The sequence below is a fragment of the Callithrix jacchus genome, chromosome 9 (assembly GCF_049354715.1).
Source record: "Callithrix jacchus isolate 240 chromosome 9, calJac240_pri, whole genome shotgun sequence".
Lineage (NCBI taxonomy): Eukaryota > Metazoa > Chordata > Mammalia > Primates > Cebidae > Callithrix > Callithrix jacchus.
In genome coordinates this window covers 13,788,481-13,807,157 of record NC_133510.1, presented here as the reverse complement: position 1 = coordinate 13,807,157, position 18,677 = coordinate 13,788,481, and the positions used below count along the sequence as shown (strand labels likewise).

Below are 18,677 nucleotides of genomic sequence, written 5' to 3'. Positions count from 1 at the left end.
AAACCATCCTGGTCAATATGGTGAAACCCCGTTTCTACTAAAAATAAAAATTAGCTGGGCCTGGTGGCAGTTGCCTGTAGGCCTAGCTACTCAGGAGACTGAGGCAGGAGAATTGCTTAAACCCAGGAAGCAGAGGTGGCAGTGAGCCAAGATCGTGTCACTCCACTCCAACCTGGTGGCAGAGCAAGACTCAGCCTCAAAAAAAAAAAAAAAGAGAGAGAGAGAGAGGCAGAGGCAGCTCTCAGGTGAGTAAATTCGCAGATGCCCACGCCTGTCTGGAACATTCCCCAAGGGTCATTAGAGATTGCCCAGCAGAGGCGGGAGGAACTTCTGTTTGGTCCTGTTCTGTTATATGCATATCCACCGCCTTCTCCAAATTGCTAGGTTGAGCACAGTACTCAGTGCCTGCCATTGGGTTGGAAATAGAAAATGAGCAGGCGAGTCCCCGCCCGAGGCTATGACAGAAGCCATTACTGACTCCATTTCCACCAACCATTCCGCTGTTTTACTGCCTCTCCTCCTCCCACTCCGGATCCCGAGGGCTTAACTCCTACCTCTTCTAAGGTATTTTGAAAAGTTTGCAAATGCACCCTTGATCCTTGCGCATAAGAAAGAAGCAACTCGCTCCAAAGAACGTCAGGCATGAAACCAACCCCCTTTTCCTCCCCCACCATTTGGGTCTGAGCCCGAAGCCTGCTGGGGAGGGACACTTGGCGGGGCTGAGGCCACTCCGGAGGGAGCCCTCCTCTCCGCCCAGCGTGCACGGTGTCCCCAGCCTTCGAGGGACGAAACACGGAATGGAGTTGGAGGCTGGCACTCCTTGGGGATTTGCAATATACAGGGTATATTTAGTAGCAGCGGCCAGGAGCAGTGACTCACACCTGTAATCCCATAATTTGGGAGGCCTAGGCGGGCAGATAATCAGAGGCCGGGAGTTCAGGACCAGCCTGGCCAACATGGTAAAACCCCATCTCTACTAAAAATACAAAAAAAAAAAAAAAAAAAAAAAAAGAAAAAGAAAAAATAGCCTGGTATGGTGGCGGGCACCTGCAGTCCCCACTACTCGGGAAGATGAGGAAGAAGAATCGCTTGACCCCGGGAGGTGGAGGTTTCAGTGAGCAGAAATCAACTCTCCGTCTCAAAAAAAAAAAAAAAAAAGAAAAGAAAAAAAAAAAGTAGAAGTCGTTTTCTTGCTGATAGAAAGCAATGGCCCACTCTGCTATAATTACAACGGAAGAGTCACTTTCTTTAGAAAACCCTATTTTCAGATGTTTACCACTTTTTTAAAAAAGGAAAAAAATTTCGCCTCAAAGGCAGGCAGTCCCCAGGGCATTTCTAGTCTCTTAGGGAAGGAACCTAGAGCGGTTTGGTAAAATTCCATCTTGCTCTCTTGGTGTTACCTAAGGGCAGGAACTGAGGTGGGGCTTTGGTGACAGCGGGAGCTGAAGAGTCTTCTTTTTCATCATCCAGGGGTGTCCAATTGTTTGGTTTCCCTGGGCCACATTGGAAGAATTGTCTTGCCCCACACATAAAATACGGTAACACTAACGATGGCAGATGAACTTTAAAAAAATCGCAAAAAAAGCCCCTCATAATTTTTTCTTTTTTGAGACTGAGTTTCAACTCTTGTCCCCCAGGCTGAAGTGCAATGGTGTGATCTCAGCCCACCACAGCCTCCGCCTCTCGGGTTCAAGCGATTCTCCTGCCTCAGCCTCCTGAGTAGCTGGGAATACAAGCATACGCCATCATGCCCAGCTGATTTTGTCTTTTTAGTAGAGACTGGGTTTTTCTATGTTGGTCAGACTGGTCTCGAACTCCTAACCTCAGGTGATCCGCCCACCTCAGCCTCCCAAAGTGCTGGGATTACAGATGTCAGCCACCGTGCCTGACCAAGAACTCATAATGTTTTAAGAAAATTTATGAATTGGCCGGGGGCAGTGGCGCGTGCCTGTAGTCTCAGCTACTCGGGAGGCTGAGGTGGGAGGATCGCTTGAGTCCAGGAGTTCTGGGCTGTAGTGCGCTATGCCGATCGGGTGTCCGCACTAAGTTCGGCATCAATATGGTGACCTCCCCGGAGCAGGGGACCACCAGGTTGCCTAAAGAGGGGTGATCCGGCCCAGGTCGGAAACGGAGCAGGTCAAAACTCGTGCTGATCAGTAGTGGGATCGTGCCTGTGAATAGCCACTGCACTCCAGCCTGGGCAACATAGTGAGACCCCATCTCTTAAAAAAAAAAAAAAAAGTAAAAAATTTATGAATTTGTTCTGGGCCCATTCAAAGCTGTCCTGGGCTGCACGGGGTCTGCAGGCTGTGGGTTGGACAAGCTTGCTGGACTGTCCATGAAGTTTTGAATAGGTTAATTGTGTGGAGAGACCTGGAAGACAGGATTCCTGGGTTTATTGTACTCTCCCCGCCATGGGACCTGTGCTCTCTCCACCCAGCTAGCATCGCAGTGGCCAATGGGAGACGGAGCCAGATTGCCATGGTGCAAATCCCAGGCTCCTAGTCTTGCGGACTGCTTACTCCTTGGGTGAACTTGGGAACCTCCTCACCTTTAGGCCTCATTTTTCCCACATGGAATATGAAGATAATAACCGGGCCTACCGCACAGGATCATTGTGAGGATTAAATGGGTTAGTATATGAAAAGGGTATCATTACCGGAAAGAAGTCTGGATCCAGACCCCAAGAGAGGGCTTTTTGGATCTCGTGCAAGAATTCTGGGCTAGTCCGTAAAGTAAGGAAGTTTCCTAGGGAAGTAAAGAAACAAAAGAGGCTGGGCACGGTGGCTCATGCCTGTAATCCCAGCACTTTGGGAGGCTGAGGCGGGTGGATCACGAAGTCAAGAGATCGAGACCATCCTGGCCAACACGGTGAAACCCTATCTCTACTAAAAATACAAAAAAATTAGCTGGTCATGGTGGTATGTGCCTGTACTCCCGGCTGAGGTGGAAAAATCGCTTGAACCCGAGAGGCAGAGGTTGCAGTGAGCCAAGACTGCATCACTGTGTTCCTGCCTGGCGACAGAGCAAGACTCCATCAAAAAAAAAAAGAAACAAAAGAATGTCTGCTCTACAGGCAAAGCAGCCCTGAGGGCTGCTGGTTGGCTATTTTCATGGTTCCTTCTTTATTATTATTTTTTTTGAGATGGAGTCTTGCTCTCTTGCCCAGGCTGGAGGGCAGTGGCGCAATCTTGGCTCACTGCTACCTCTGCCTCCTGGGTTCAAGTAATTCTCCTGCCTCAGCCTCCTGAGTAGCTGGGATTACAGGCACACACCACAATGCCTGACTAACTGTTTTGTATTTTTAGTATAGACAGGGTTTCATCATGTTGGCCAGACTGGTCTTGAGCTCCTGACCTCAAGTGATCTACCCACCTCAGCCTCCCAAAGTGCTGGGATTACAGGCATGAGCCACCGTGCCCAGCTGGTTATTTCTTGATCATATGCCTAAACAAAGGATGGGTTATTCATGAGTTTTCAGGGAAGGAGATGGAGATTTCTCCCCTCCCCACAACTGAGGACTCCTCCTCCTTTTAGACCATATAGGGTAATTTCCAAGAGTTGGAATGGTATTTACAAACTGTCATGGTGCTGGTGGGAGTGTCTTTTAGCATGCTAATGTATAATTAGCATATAATGAGCAGTGAGGACAACCAGAGGTCACCTGCATCGCCATCTTGGTTTTGGTGGGTTTTGGCCAGCTTCCTTACTGGATCCTGTTTTATCAGCAGGGTCTTTGTGACCTGTATCTTTGCCGACCTCCTGTCTCATCCTGTGACTAAGAATACCTAACCTCCTGGGAATGCAACCCAGCAGGTCTCAGCCTCATTTTACCAACCCCTATTCAAGATGGAGTCACTTTGGCTCAAATGCCTCTGACATAGACACATATCACATATGCATTACTGTTCTTATGTTTTTTATATTTTTTGTTTTCCCTGTCTATAAAATAAGGAAGCGCTTTTTTTTTTTTTTTTTTTGAGATGAAGTCTTGCTCTATCGCCAGGCTAGAGTGCAGTGGCATGATCTTGGCTCACTGCAACCTCTACCTCCCGGGTTCAAGTGATTCTCTTGCCTCAGCCTCCCAAGTAGCTGGGACTACAGGCACATACCACCATGACCAGCTAATTTTTGTATTTTTATTAGAGACGGGGTTTCACCATGTTGGCCAGGATGGTCTTGATGTCTTGACCTAGTGATCTGCTCGCTGTGGGCCCCCACAGTTCTAGGGTTACAGGTGTGAGCCACCTCACCCGGCCGAGGAAATGCTATTAACTGTTACGTCACTCTGCACCAGAGCGAGGAAGACTGTCTGTTGTGTGCCAGACACTCCCTGTAGGTGATGCTGTGAGGAGACACAGAGGAAAGGAAAGACCTGGGTCCTTCCTATGTACCCTGAGATCTCTATGAGGAGTCCTCCTGCTTCCCCTCTAGGAAAACTCCTCACAGAGATCTCAGAATACATACGAAGGGGGAAAACCCACACCCAGTTTTCCCTGGTGGAAAGGCGTCGTGACACAAAGGCCCGTCGGAGGCCCGTGAGCCCTTCTCTATCCAGAGCAGCATCAGCTTAACCTGGGGATCCAATAAAGCGGTGTAGGGATCCCGCAAGCTCTGACAAACTCAGCCTTGACCTTTGGATCCAGTTCCCTGTCCCGATGGCCAATCGTCTCATCCCCAGGCCTTCTGTCTGGCACAGGGTGTGAAAGAGGGGCTGGGGGGCGGCAAGGGTGCGGCAGGGATAGGGACGGGACAGAAAGGACTTGGCCTAGCTGACTGAGAATTTTTGTTGCTGTTCTTTTTAATGGAGTCTCTGTCACCAGGCTACAGTGCAGTGGCCCCATCTCAGCTCACGGCAACGTCTGCCTCCCCGATTCAAGTGATTCTCCTGTCTCAGCCACAAGAATAGCTGGGACTACAGGTGTGCGCCACTGCGCCCAGCCCCAGTTGAGATTTTGGCAGGGGTGTCTTGAACAGCTGATGGGGGCTCCTGTCACTGTGCCCAAAGTCTGTCTTGGGCGATTCTGGCTCCACTTAAGCCCTGTCTTCATGGCCCATACTCAGAGCCCAGGTCTGGGCACACTGGTGCCATCTTTAGTGTTTGTGTGGTATAGCTGCAGCCGTGCCCACAAAGTCTGCCGCTGCCTCTCTTGAACACCCAACCCATTCTAGGTTTCAATAATTAGAATTTTCCTTGCTTCACTTTATGTATATAAACCTGTCAAGGACTACCTCAGTCTCACCTCCTCCATGAAGCCTTCTTTGATTGCCCAACTGACATCAGTCTCATGGTCCTAAGTTTCCTAGTTATCTATTTCATTCATTTAGAAACTAGAAATGTAGAAATGTACTTAATTATATTCTCAAAAAATATTTGAGCACCTGTTCGATTGCAAGGCAGTTGGGGTGGGTGTTGGGCATCCATAAAAGTACAGAACAGGATCTTCTAACAAGAAGCTTAAATTCTGGAAGGGTGAAAAAAATTCTAAAGGCACGGCCTAGAAAATTCCCTATTGCCATATGTTGCTTTTCAGGTTGGATGCTATAATTTAATTTGAAAATAATAGTGAACAGTTATTAGGTACTTGCTATGAGTCATTACTATATTTAGCACCTTCCACAAATTATTTTATTCAATTAATGTATTTTTTGAGATGGGGTCTGGCTGTGTCACCGAGGCTGGAGTGCGGTGGTGCAGTCATAGCTCGCTGCAACCTTGAACTCCTAGGCTCAGACAATTTTTTCATCTCAGCCCTTGGGTAGCTGTAACTGCAGGCATATCTCACCACATGTGGGTCATCTTTTAATTTTTGTAGATACAGGGTCCCTCTATGCTGCCCAGGCTGGTCTTGAACTCCTGGGCTCAAGCAATCCTCGCCGCTCAACCTCTCAAAGTGCTGGGATTATAGGCATGCTACTGTACCAAGCTATTTTATTTAACTCTTAATAGAACACCATTTGGTAGATACTATTATCATTATTATTCCTACTTTAGAGATGAGGAAACTAAGGGTCAGAAAGGTTGAGTGACTGCCCAGTGTCAGCTAGTGAGAAAGCCAGGATTTGAACCAGGCACCCTGACTCCATTGTTTATACCCTTAAGCACAGTGCCAAATTTCTCCTGTGTTTCACCTTTTATGTTCAGCTAGAGTGAAACTCTTTTATGTCCTGGAGGGTCCTGTGGCACTTAGTGGATCATTGCCTTTGTAGGTAGGAGGCACTGATAGGAGGTCGTCAGTATTCAGGGATACCTTGATGCTCAGGCCCTGTGGCAGAGAAGAGAGTGTGCAAAGTTTCTTAGTTCTGGGCAGTAGAATTGGGAAAAGCAACCAGGAGTCCAGGGCCTAAATAATGCTGTGTACTAACTTTTAGCTCCCACTACCTCCTTGCTAATGCAGCTCTTTATTCAGGGCTACACCAAAGTTACCATGAATGCAGCCAGCAGATATTAGGAGGGCTTCTTTTTTTTTTTTGAGACGGATTCTTGCACTGTCACCCAGGCTGTAGTGCAGTGGAATGATCTCGACCCACTGCAAACTCCGTCTCCAGGGTTTGAGCAATTCTCCTGCCTCAGCCTCCCAAGTAGCTGGGACTACAGTCATGTGCCACCATGCCCAGCTGATTTTTTTGTGTTTTTAGTAGAGACGGGGTTTCACCATTGGCCAGGATGGTCTCGATCTCCTGACCTTGTTATCCACAGGGCTTCTTATGAATACCTCTTCATTGGGTGGACACAGGCCCATTAGGAACAGGCCCAGAGGCCTGGTGACCTCAGACTAATGCTTGCCAGGACCAATGAGGCCAAAATATTATCTGGGCCTCGATGTCCTGTCTCAAGGACAGACTCATCCCATCCTATCTGCCAAGTTATAATGATTGTACTTCTGAGAACAGGGAGCACTTCAGGCAAGAAAACTTCAATCCTCATTCAAAGGGAATGATTCTCCTAAATTTATTGAAACGCTTACAGCCTAATCCCTCACCTATCATGATATCTATTTATTTCATATTCATTGATCATCTACTTGGTACAGGAAGCTGTGGCTTCCTACCCATAATGATAGAATCTATGTCATTTAATCTTTAAAAGAAATCTGGGTATATGTATCCCACATGGTGGGTCAAGCTCTGAGAAGGTACTTTATAGCAGTCTGCTCCTAACAACTATGCCGTCCTGCTATACTGTCCGTGAGAGGTCCAGACAGTGAGGACCATTGAGAACGGAGGCCAAGGTCACTTTTGGCTTAGTTGACCAGAAGTAGCTTGCTGGAAAAGGCTCTTGTAGATGTTCCCTCTTCTAATACCTTACCCAGTGCTTTCTTTTTCTTCAGTGTAGCCCCCAGAGAACTCCCAAATTAATTTTTCTAAGATACAGCTATGATCATCATGAACTCCTCTGCTCAAAAACCTTCAGTAATTCCCCTAAAATTCCCAAACTACGCTTCAGCCTGAAATGCAAGGTCCTGACTTCACCTCGGTTTTCCGACCTTCTCTCTGTCTATTCCTGCTCCCTATGTTCTTGCCCAATGGAACTATTTGCTAGTCTGCATGTAGGTCCACCCTGCTGCTTCCAAGGTTCTTGGCATGCCATTCCTACCACCTCGAATGCCTTTTCCTCATTTTTTTTTTTGAGACGGAGTCTTGCTCTGTTGCCCAGGCTGGAGTGCGACAGCGCCACCTCAGCTCACTGCAACCTCTGCCTCTCAGGTTCAAGCGATTCTCCTGCTTCAGCCTCCTGAGTAACTAGGACTACAGGCACGCACCACCACGCCCAGCCTCCTTTTCCTCATCTTTGTCTCTCCAACTCTCACCATCCTTCAGTGTCCAGCTTAAATATCACTTGCTACATGACAGACAGTTACTAAACTAGGGCAAATATATATACTTAAATATATATACATAAAAATATATTTGCCTATGTATGGATTTGCCCAGTTTAGTAAGTATCTATCAAGTAGCAAGTGATATTCAGATATAATTGAAAAAAAAATATATATATATATATATATTTTTTGAGATGGGGATCTCACTCTGTTGCCCAGGCTGGAGTGCCGTGGTGTGATCTCAGCTCACTGCAACCTCCGTCTCCTGGGTGCAAGCAATTTTCCTGCCTCAGTCTCCCTAGTTGCTGGGATTACAGGCGCACACCACCATGCCTGGCTAATTTTTATATTTTTAGTAGAGACGGGGTTTCACCATGTTGGAGGCTGGTTTTGATCTCCTGACCTCAGATGATCCATCCACCTTGGCCTCCCAAAGTGCTGGGATTGAGGTGTGAGCCACCGTGCCCGGCCATATATATTTTTTCATACAATGTATTGTGGTTTATTTGTATGTCATTTCCTCTTCTAGACAGCAAGCTCCTTGAAAGTGAATCCAGATCTCATTCACCATTTATTTTCCCATATCCCAGTGTCCTAGTTCATCTTTGTATTTTTTTCGTATCCCCATATACTAGTATCCTAACCCAATTACAGCTCCATAAATATCTATTGGATAAATTGATTTTTAAAATCAAAGGATAAAATACATAAGCAGAAGGACTGGAACGTGCAGGGCCCTTCTCTGCCAATCTTCCTTTGAAGACCCCATACCTTTACACATAGGTTTAGAGCCCTACAAAGCTCAGATAGAAGTGAACCCAGCGGGTAACATTGTAGAGAACAATGAGTCATTTGCGGAGTACATTGTAGAGGAAGAGGATGGGACACAGAGTGCAGGGTGGGGGTGGAGGAAGGGCTGATAGCAATGAATTTCATTCTTTGTTTTTTGTTTTTGTTTTTGTTTTTGAGACAGAGTCTTGCTCTGTCACCAAGGCTGGAGTGCAATGGTGTGATCACAGCTCACTGCAGCCTACCTCCCAGGCTCAAGCATCCTCCTACCTCAGCCACCTGAGCAGCTGGGACCACAGGTGTGTGCACCACCACGCCTAGCTACTTTTTAAATTTCCGTAGAGACATGGTCTTACTATGTTGGCCAGTCTAGTCTTGAACTCCTGGGTTCAAGTGATCCTTCTGCCTCAGCCTCCCAAAGTGCTGGGATTACAGGTGTGAGCCACCATGCCCGGCCTCACTCTTTGAAATATTTCCCCAAATCTTGGTATTTGGAGAATTAACCTTCCTTGCCTGGTGCAAATTGTGGCACCCCAGCCACACCAAGCAGCCTGGACCCTCACTGGTAAACCTGTTGGTTTTTCCCAGATCCCTTCCCGGCCTGCCGCTTCTCACTCATCCCAGGGTACATGCTGGTTGCAAACTGAGTCCGAGAGTGGATTTAGACTCAAGCTGATAAATAACAACTGGGCTTTTAGATTCAGAATTTGGATGAGGAGAAAAGTGCAGTGTTGGGTAGGTGGGAAGCAACCTTCCCTGATTTTGGCTGGTACATTCAGAGACTCACAGCACTAACAGGCAGGGCACGCTGCTGGGCCGGGGCCAGGGCAGGAGCCCTGGGGAAAGATGGATCAGGCTGGGCCTGAGGTGAAAGGAGAGCAGCACGGGTGGCAGGGGCAGGGCTAGGAGCTGAGAGAGCCTTCCCAGAGATGGGAGCAGCTTTCCACTTCAAGGACCACAGGTCTGTAGGCCCACAGCTCCTCGGACAGAAACTTACGAAGCTGTCACTGTTGGGAGGGGTTGTTGGCTCTCAGATGGGCTCAGTTCCTGAGCCCCTATCTTGCTTCCATTCACCTTGCTCCAGCAGCCCGGAGAACCTAGCCTTGAGCTGATGTCTATCTTTGCAGTGTTCCACCTGAGTGCATGCTGTCTTTTGCTGACCTGGTCTTCCAAAACCTACGAAGCCTACAACAGCAATTTGGGAAACGGGACGTTTAGAGATCTCTTTACAAGTTCCATGGAATGTTTTAGATCTATGGAAAACAAAGAGAAAGCAAATTTAAGCTTGTTGGAAGCAACCCACACAAGAGCAGGATTTCCTAACTTGGGGGGTGGGGGGCGTTGTAAATTCCCAAGGGAGTCCATGTGAACTCAGGAGGTGATGAACCTGCTGAAATTATGTGAAAAGTTATTCATGAAAAAATGAAAATTAAAAATTAAAAAACAAAAGGAAAATTATCTGTGCGTGGCTGCATTTAGGGTGGGATAGGGGTTCCATTGCCTTTATCAGATTTGACCTCCTGAAAAGTCAAACGGAGCAAAGCAGCACATTTTTCTAGAGGATGAAGGTGGGAACTGGGCGTCAGGGGGATTTGGAGGACATTCTAACGCCTCCCACTTCCCATGTGCTGCAAACATGTGCAGTAGGAAGCAGCAACAAATACAGGGAAGGGGCAGGCACGTCTCAAAAGGGCCTTTAAACAAATAGAATCCTGAGCATTTCCCAGATTTTCTTATAAACGTTGTCTTCCTCTCTTTAGGTAGCAGTCTTCTTTCTTTCTTTTTTTTTTTTTTAAGCAGAGTCTCATTCTGTCACTCAGGCTGGAGTACAATGACAAGATCTTGACTCACTGCAATCGCCGCCTCCCGGGTTCAAGCAATTCTCTGCCTCAGCCACCTGAGTAGCTGGGATTACAGGTGCCTACCACCACGCCTGGCTAATTTTTGTATTTTTAGTAGAGATGGGGTTTGGCGTTTCACTATATTAGCCAGGCTGGTCTTGAACTCCTGACCTCATGATCCACCTGCCTCAGCTTCCCAAGGTGCTGGGGTTACAGGCATGAGCCACCATGCCCTGCCACACTTTCCTTCCTTCCTTCCTTTTCTCTTTCTCTTTCTCTTTTTTTTCAGGGTCTCGCTCTGTCACCCAGGCTGGAGTGCAGTGGTGCAATCACAGCTCACTGCAGCCTCAGACTCCCAGGATCAAGCAGTCTCCCATCTCAGCCTCCCAAATAGCTGGAACTACAAGTGTGTGCCACAATGCCTGGCTAATTTTTAAAAAAAATTGTATAGAGTTGGAGGTCTCTCTGTGTTGCCCAGGCTGGTCTTGAACTCCTGGGCTCAAGCAGTCCTCCTGCCTCAGCCTCCCAAAGTGCTGGGATTACATGTGTGATTCTCCGTGCCTGGCTGTACACTGCTCTTTCTTACCTGTCCCTCCTCCTTCTAGTTTGTCTTCACTGCCACAGGGGAAACCCTTCTAGTAGCTGCTGTTTCTTCAAGAAGGATGTGGGACTGGAGAACCAGGGGTGCTTGTTTGTTAAGTTGGAATTAAGAGCCATATCCAGGACAAGTTGAGTAAGTGCTTCATCTCATCCAGTGGGAGCCAGACTTTTCAAGCCTGAGTACCTCTTTAAAGCTTCAAAACCTTGGCCTGGTGCAGTGGCTCATCCTGTAATCCCAGCACTCTGGGAGACTGAGGTGGGTGGATTACCTTAGATTAGGAGTTCAAGACCAGCCTGGCCAACATAGCGAAACCCCGTCTCTACTAAAAATACAAAAATTAGCCAGGCATGGTGGTGCACACCTGTAATCCTAGTTACCTGGGAGGCTGAGTCAGGAGAACTGCTCCAACCCAGGAGACAGAGGTTGCCGTGAGCCAAGATTGTGCCAGTGCACTCCAGCCTGGGTGACAGAGCGAGACTCTGTCTCAAAAAAAAAAAAAAAAAAAAAAAAAGATGAAAAAAACCTTCAAAACCACTTTTGGATCCTTCCAAGTAATCATAATTGTACTTTTAGTATCTACAAATGCAAAATGCATGCTGATAAAAAGCTACCATGCATTCAATAAATACTTTTTACATGTATCTTAAAACTTATAGCAGCACGTCTGTGCATTTGACAAACAGCACAGCTTGTGTGTGTGAGATGCACGATCTATTTGTTCCCTAGGCAGTGTTTGCTGTGCATCTGGATTCAGGGACCCCATACTGTCTGAGACCCTCTCCCCTTCCCGCAAAGTGGGGATCACTGGTCTAATTTAAGCTGTTTATTTCATAGATGAAGAGACTGTGGTCTAGAAAAATAAAGCTCCTATGGAGGTAGAGTGGGGCCCATTTCCACCCAGGTCTCTTGACTGTCCTGGGCCCCTTGCAGGATGCCCATGAGCTGGAGAAGGGACACTGAGCTAGGGCATCCAGTTTCCCACTCCCACATTGCCTGCACTCTCCCCTCACTAGGAGGCGTCCAGAGGGCACCGGAGGAATGAAAGGACTCTTCAGGCCTTGCCCGATCTGGGAAACAGACAACACAGTGAGCCATGCAACACCAGGCCTTAGCAATAAGCTGGAACATAAAGCCATGATGTGGCTGCCATAGGCTGAGGGTGCCAAGCTGGGAACTAACCTCTCCTTCACTCAGTCCTAACAGTTAAGGAATATTATCTTCACTTTACAGATGAGGAAACTGAAGCTTAGAGAGATCAGTGACAATGTCACTCAGTTACTAAAAGCTGCAGAGATACTATTCAGGCTGGGCGCGGTGGCTCACTCCTATAATCCCAGCACTTTGGGAGGCTGAGGTGGGTGGATCACAAGGTCAGGAGTTCGAGATCAGCCTGTCTAACATGGTGAAACCCCGTCTCTACTAAAAATACAAAAATTAGCCGGGCGTGGCAGCACATGCTTGTAGTCCCAGCTACTCTGGAGGCTGAGGCAGGAGACTCACTTGAACCCAGGAGGTGGTGGTTGCAGTGAACCAAGATCACGCCACTGCACTCCAGCCTGGTGACAGAGGGAGACTCCATCTCAAAAAAAAAAAAAACAAAAAACTGCGGAGATACTATTGAAAGCCAAGTCTAAATCCAGACCCTGAAAGGGTAGTCACTATGCAATACTACTTTACGCAAGGCTGCTGGGCTCAGGATTCTTGGGGCTTCTTTAGAACAAAGTTATTTTGCTGCCCCTTTACCCAAGGAATCATTCTAAACCCAGCCACAGCTTACCAGGAATGTGTAAGCCCCTCTCTTCCAGCACAAAGCCTCCTGGCCACATCCTTCAAGGTTCCGGGAGGACTCCGCCAGCAATATGCAACCTTCAGAGGACACAGCGTTCTTTACATTCTAATTCTAGCTCTCAGCCTATATACAAAGGCGATCGGAAGGCCGAGTTCCTATGCTCATTCCCACCTCTGCACATGCTGTTCTCCATCTTAAAATGCTCCCCGCTCAGGTCACACACTGACGGCAGTGTGGGCCTCTATGAAGACTGCCCCACTCATGAAGCCCTTCAGAACTAGATGAGTCTGCACTGATTTTTCTCATTGCTTCTAAAGCATGGTCCATTTGGCCATTAACATAGCTTCTGCCTTTCTCTTTGTTGAATCACAGATGAGAGCCTCATATCCCCAGCAAGCACCTTGCAAGCAGGGGCAGGTCTTAAACGTTCTCTGTACCCCCACCCCATGTGTCCAGCTTGGGGCTGGACATGCCATCAACTCCTGAAAAATACTTGCTGGACTCCATCCAGTGGTCCTAACAATAAATTCCCTCCCTCCTGGACCATTTCTTCTGGTCACTGCTCCTCTCAAAAGAAATGGCTGACACCCCGCTCCCCAACTATCTCTCCACAAGGCACATGATCTTTTGAAGTTCTGGGATTTGATTCTGCTGCCCTGTCAGAAAGAAGCCTGACCTTTCTGATAATCTGTTGTCTGTGGGAGCCCATAGAGAAAACGTGAGACCAGTTTTTCTGCTGAGTAGGGCTCACTGAGAGCTCTGAGAGGCTGTTGGAGGCCTTGGCTCTAAACCATCTGAGTTTAGAGCCAAAGCCAGAGATGGAGGGAGTTGGGTGTTTGCTCTTCTCCACTCTTGCCACCTTCTCAAGGGCTCCTGGTAACCAAGTATGTTTGCCTTTTGCTACCCTGGGAGGCTGAGAGCCTCCTGTTCTCTGCAGACGGAGACAGAACTCCCTAAGAGGCATTTCAGTTCCTGATCCAACACTACAGTCTCTCTGGAACCTGAGGCTTTGGTGCTGTGACTGAGAGGGCTCCTGGGTCACAGTGCTTCAGACTGACCTTCACTGGGTCAACCCAGGTCACTAACCAAAGCCTGCTGGCAGATTATATGCCTTTCTGAACATCAGTTTTTTTCCTCTGTAAACTAGACGGATCAGGCACAATTATCACTAACGCCTTCCTGTGCTAAAGTTCCGTAGTCCTGAAATGCTGTTCTGGGGTTTCGGGAGAAAACACTGCCTTCTCAACACTCCCCCCACCCCCACCTCACTACCAACTCTCCATGGGACATTTAAACACACTCTGCAGCCTGCCGCCTGCACCTTGGCATTGCCCAGCGGGAGCTCCTACAGGTTCAGATGGTCCTATTGACAGAACAGGGTTGCTGCCACCTGGCACTCTTGAAAACCTCCGAAGGGGAGAGAGGAGGCTTTTATACAGTCTGACATTAAATCAATAAATCAGATTCCCCCCTTATCCCTTTCAGACTACCAGAGTACGTTATTCACTGAATAATGCAGTAATAATATGTGAAAATGCTGCCTGTTCTTTATTGTTGATGGAGTGATTTTACAACTATTCCCTCACTGTAAAATCCTCATGATAATCCTGAGTAGAGGATAAGGGTTGTTGCTTCTGTTTTACAGACCAGGTAAACGGACCGACTTACCTGTTACCCTGGGCAACGGGAATGATGAAGCTGGGGGTGGATGTGCTATGTCCCCTCGAAGGCAGGAGCAAATTCACACCCTCTTGTTTTTTTCTTTTGTTTTTGTTTTTTAATTTCTATTATATGTATATTAATTTTTTTAACGTTAAAAAATTTATGTGTGTGTGTGTGTGTATATATATATATATATATATTCACCCTTCTGCAGTTTTATTTTTGTTTTTGAGATGGGATCTTACTCTTGTCACTCAGGCTGGAGTGCAGTGGTGCAATGACAGCTCACTGCGGCCTGTGATCCTCCCACCTCAGCCTCCCAAGTAGCTGAGACTATAGGCACACCACCATGTCCAGCTAATTTTTAAGATTTTTAAAATAGAGATAGGGCCTTGCTATGTTGCCCAGGCTGGTCTTGAACTCCTGGGCTCAAGCAATTCTCCCTCCTTAGCCTCCCAAAGTGCTAGGATTGCAGGCGTGGGCCACTATGCCCAAACTTCCTTTTAAGGACACTTAGTTCGCTGTGAGAAAACCTGCTGTGGGGCCGGGCGCTGTGGCTCACGCCTGTAATCCTAGCACTTTGGAAGGCAGAGGTGGGTGGATCACCTGAGGTCAGGAGTTCAAGACCAGCCTGACCAATATGGTAAAACACCAACTCTACTGAAAATATAAAATTAGCTGGGCATGGTGGTGAGCACCTATAATCCTAGCTACTCAGGAATCTGAGACAGGAGAATTGCTTGAGCCTGGGAGGCGAAGGTTGCTGCAGGCCACGATCATGCCATTGCACTTCAGCCTGGGCAACAGAGGGAGACTCTGTCTCAAAAAAAAAAAAAAGTGAAGGAAAGCCGATGTGGTGGCTCACACCTGTAATCCCAGCACTGAGACTGACTGAGGCAGACAGATTGCTTGAGCTCAGTAGTTTGAGACCAGCCTGGACAACAGGGTAAAACCCTGTCTCTACAAAAAATTAGCCGGGCATGGTGGCACATGCCTGTGGTCCCAGCTGCTTGGGAGGCTGAGGAGGGAGATTTGTTTGAGCCCGGGAGGCAGAGGTTGCAGTGAGCCAAGATCGTGCCACTGTATTTTACCGAGTGACAGAGAAAGACCTTGTCTCAAAAACAAACAAATAAATAAACAAACAAAAACAAGCAAGCAAACAAACAGCAGTGAAGCAAGACCTTCATACACATGGCACAGTCCTGTCCAGAGAGGCTGACCAGGCCAGCTCCAGGCCCCGCTCCTGTGACTTTATACACCATCCCGTAGGCCCGGTCAGAAAGTGTGGCTGTTCTGAGGCAGGAAAGGCACTGGACCGGGCATGAGAAGCTGTTATTTTGGCTCTCCAGGGGAGACTTGCTGACCTCAATTCACAGGGCAGCGTTGGGGCCATAGCGGACAACACTTCTCTGAAGATAAAACCACTTCGCTCTCGCGGGCACTTTAAACTAACGATTACATTTCATCCTCCTCTCTCCGTAAGATAGGAACTATTCTGCGAGTTCAAGGTCAACATCACACAGCTAGCAGGTGGCAGGTCAGGGAGGTGACCCCGGAGCCTGCACTCCTGATCACAGCACTGCCTCCACGTGAGAGCTGGCTGAGGAGGGGACAGTGCCCAGAGAGAGGCACCTGCTGCTGGATGAGCTGAGCGTTGGGGCTGTGCGGTGAGCCAGGCCTCTGGAGAACAAGTGACTTCAGATTGACTTGTAAGGGAGAGGCCCTTTCCTAGGAGGCAGGGCCCTGACCTCACTGCCCAAGAGTAATTGCCCAACCTGTGTGGCTAAACAAAGAGAGCTGAGATGAGGAAACCAGAACATCCTGGGGAAAGAACACAGAGCCCAGAAAACATGCGGCTCCAGCAGGGTGAAGTTGGGAGTGCTCAGCCAGCCGGCCTTTGCCTAGCAAACCCCTGGGGGAGCTCAGGGACCTGTGAAAAGAAGCACAGCAGCCTGGGCATCCCCTAATGACAAGGCCGGGAAGAAAGGGGATGTGAGCTGTTGTGCTTTCACCAGGACACTTGCCTCATCAGCTGTTGTGAAGTCTGGAGGAAGAGGGAATGTTTGGGCGATGGCTGTGCAGGGGCAGGATCAGAAACAAGGTTTCTCAGCACCGGTCCAGGGCTTTAGGGAGAAGCCTGGGAAGCCTTTGTCGGGAGAGGACATGCTCTGACTCCTGAGGGCTCTTCCCCTAGTCTCTTTCCTCTGTCGTCCTCCTGGCACGTCCCAGGCTTCACTACAATTTTGATCAGGTTAGGGAGCTGGGACAAGAACAGGGGTGAACACACTTTTTCTAATGAACTGGAGGCAACGTTAGCTTTGCAAGTGCCTGCGATGCTAAGGTATGCGTTCAGGGTCTTTGGATCCTTCATTGGTTCAACTAGGGACTCTTGTCTCCAGACTTATGTCACATAAGATGCTACTGTGTGGAAAGATGTCCCATTTTGGATAAATATTAGAGGTACAAAAGAGGGGAACATGCCAGGCATGGTGGCTCATGCCTATAATCCCAGCACTTTGGAAGGCTGAGGTGGGTGGATCACCTGAGGTCAGGAGTTCGAGGTCAGCCTGACCAACATGGAGAAACCCTGTCTCTACTAAAAATACACACACACACACACACACACACACACACACACACACACACACACACAAATTACCCAGGCATAGTGGTGCATGCCTGTAGTCCCAGCTACTTGGAGGCTGAGGCAGGAGAATCACTTGAACCTGGGAGGCAGAGGTTGTCGTGAGCCAAGATCATGCCATTACACTCCAGCCTGGGCAACAAGAGCAAAATTCCATCTCAAAAAAAAAAAAAAAAAAATAGAGAGAGAGGAAAACAGAGAGAGAGAGAGAGAGAGAGAAAGGAGAACACTAGCAGTTTCCTGACACCACTCAGGAGTCTTGCTTCTAATTTATAAGTTGGTAGCTAGGCCCATTTTGTCAAGAAGTCCCTTTTCTTGGCATCGTGGCCTCTTCCCTATTTGGAGAGGGGACGTGGTGGGTTTCCTGGTGATGTTGTACAGCCTGTATCACTGTCATTGCCCCTGGGACCAGAGCAATCCCATTTTTCACTGTGATGAAGCTCACACACACACACATAACCGTCTAGATTCCCTCTCTAAACGTTTTGCTCTGCCACCACCAAATGATTCAGACTTACGTTCTCCCAAGACCAAGCCCCTGGACGTATTCACACTCCTCTCTCATGCAGCCTAAAATAGATTGCAAAAAGTCATGAGGTGTAAACCATAGTGGGATTCGTGACCCCCAGGACACAGCCTGATACTCGGTGCAGCCCGACAGTTTATCCCGGCGGTCAGATCATGACCACGGCCTTTGCTTCCTTCTTCCTTCCTCCAGCCTCTGTTCCCGGGGAAGTCCAAGTCTGCTCCCGGAGATTTCCTGACTTAGGACTTTGTTTTAAAATCTAGTCCAGGCCACCCTCTGAAATGGCAATGCAGTCCTGGTTTTCTATACTCAGAAATGTCCTTGAACTGGTCCTTTACCCCAGCAAATTCTTAGCAGCTTTCTCTAACCACTATACCTCTGGCGCCTTACAAGTCCTCCTTCCTGTTGCCCCTCACCCTGGAATGCTATTCTGGCTCTCAGAGTGTGCCTCACTTTTCCTTTCAGCCCTTTCCTCTCACATGCTTCCTACATCAGCACCACCTCTCTGCCAACTGCAGGATTTTCCCTTGCTTGTCAGATGACCCTGAAAAGGGCATGTGAAGTTGTGTGAGGCACATTTCCTGTGCTTGGGATGCATGCAGCCCATGGGGTGACAGTTCCACACGTAGCCCTCTAATAGCCCATGGGACGTGCTGTACCAGTGGAGTGAAACCAAGGCTTTGGGAGAACTGAGAAAGAGGGATAAATTTAGCCTATGGGAGCTGAGGGAGGCTTCCCAAGGGCTGTGACAGAGCTGGGCTTTGAAGGGTAAGCAGAGTTTCTTTACTAGAGAAAAGAATGAGAAGCAGGTCTAGCCTTTGGAAAAACTGTCAGTCATTTTAAAAAATCACACTCCTCTCGGTAAATGTAAAGCGATCTCCTTTAACTCCCTGATCGCTGAGATTCAGATGTAGCTTCCTAGCGGGGCCTGCTCATCTCCTTTAAGAATCACTCGTTTATCGCAACTAAAAGATAACTGTGGATTATTATTTCTATAATCCA

At 48.1% G+C, this 18,677-nt stretch overlaps 1 protein-coding gene across 1 annotated transcript in view; it reads left to right on the top strand.

Moving 5' to 3' along the window:
- NINJ2 (ninjurin 2) overlaps nt 1-18,677 on the top strand; it is a 103,601-nt gene that overhangs the window by 32,501 nt on the left and 52,423 nt on the right.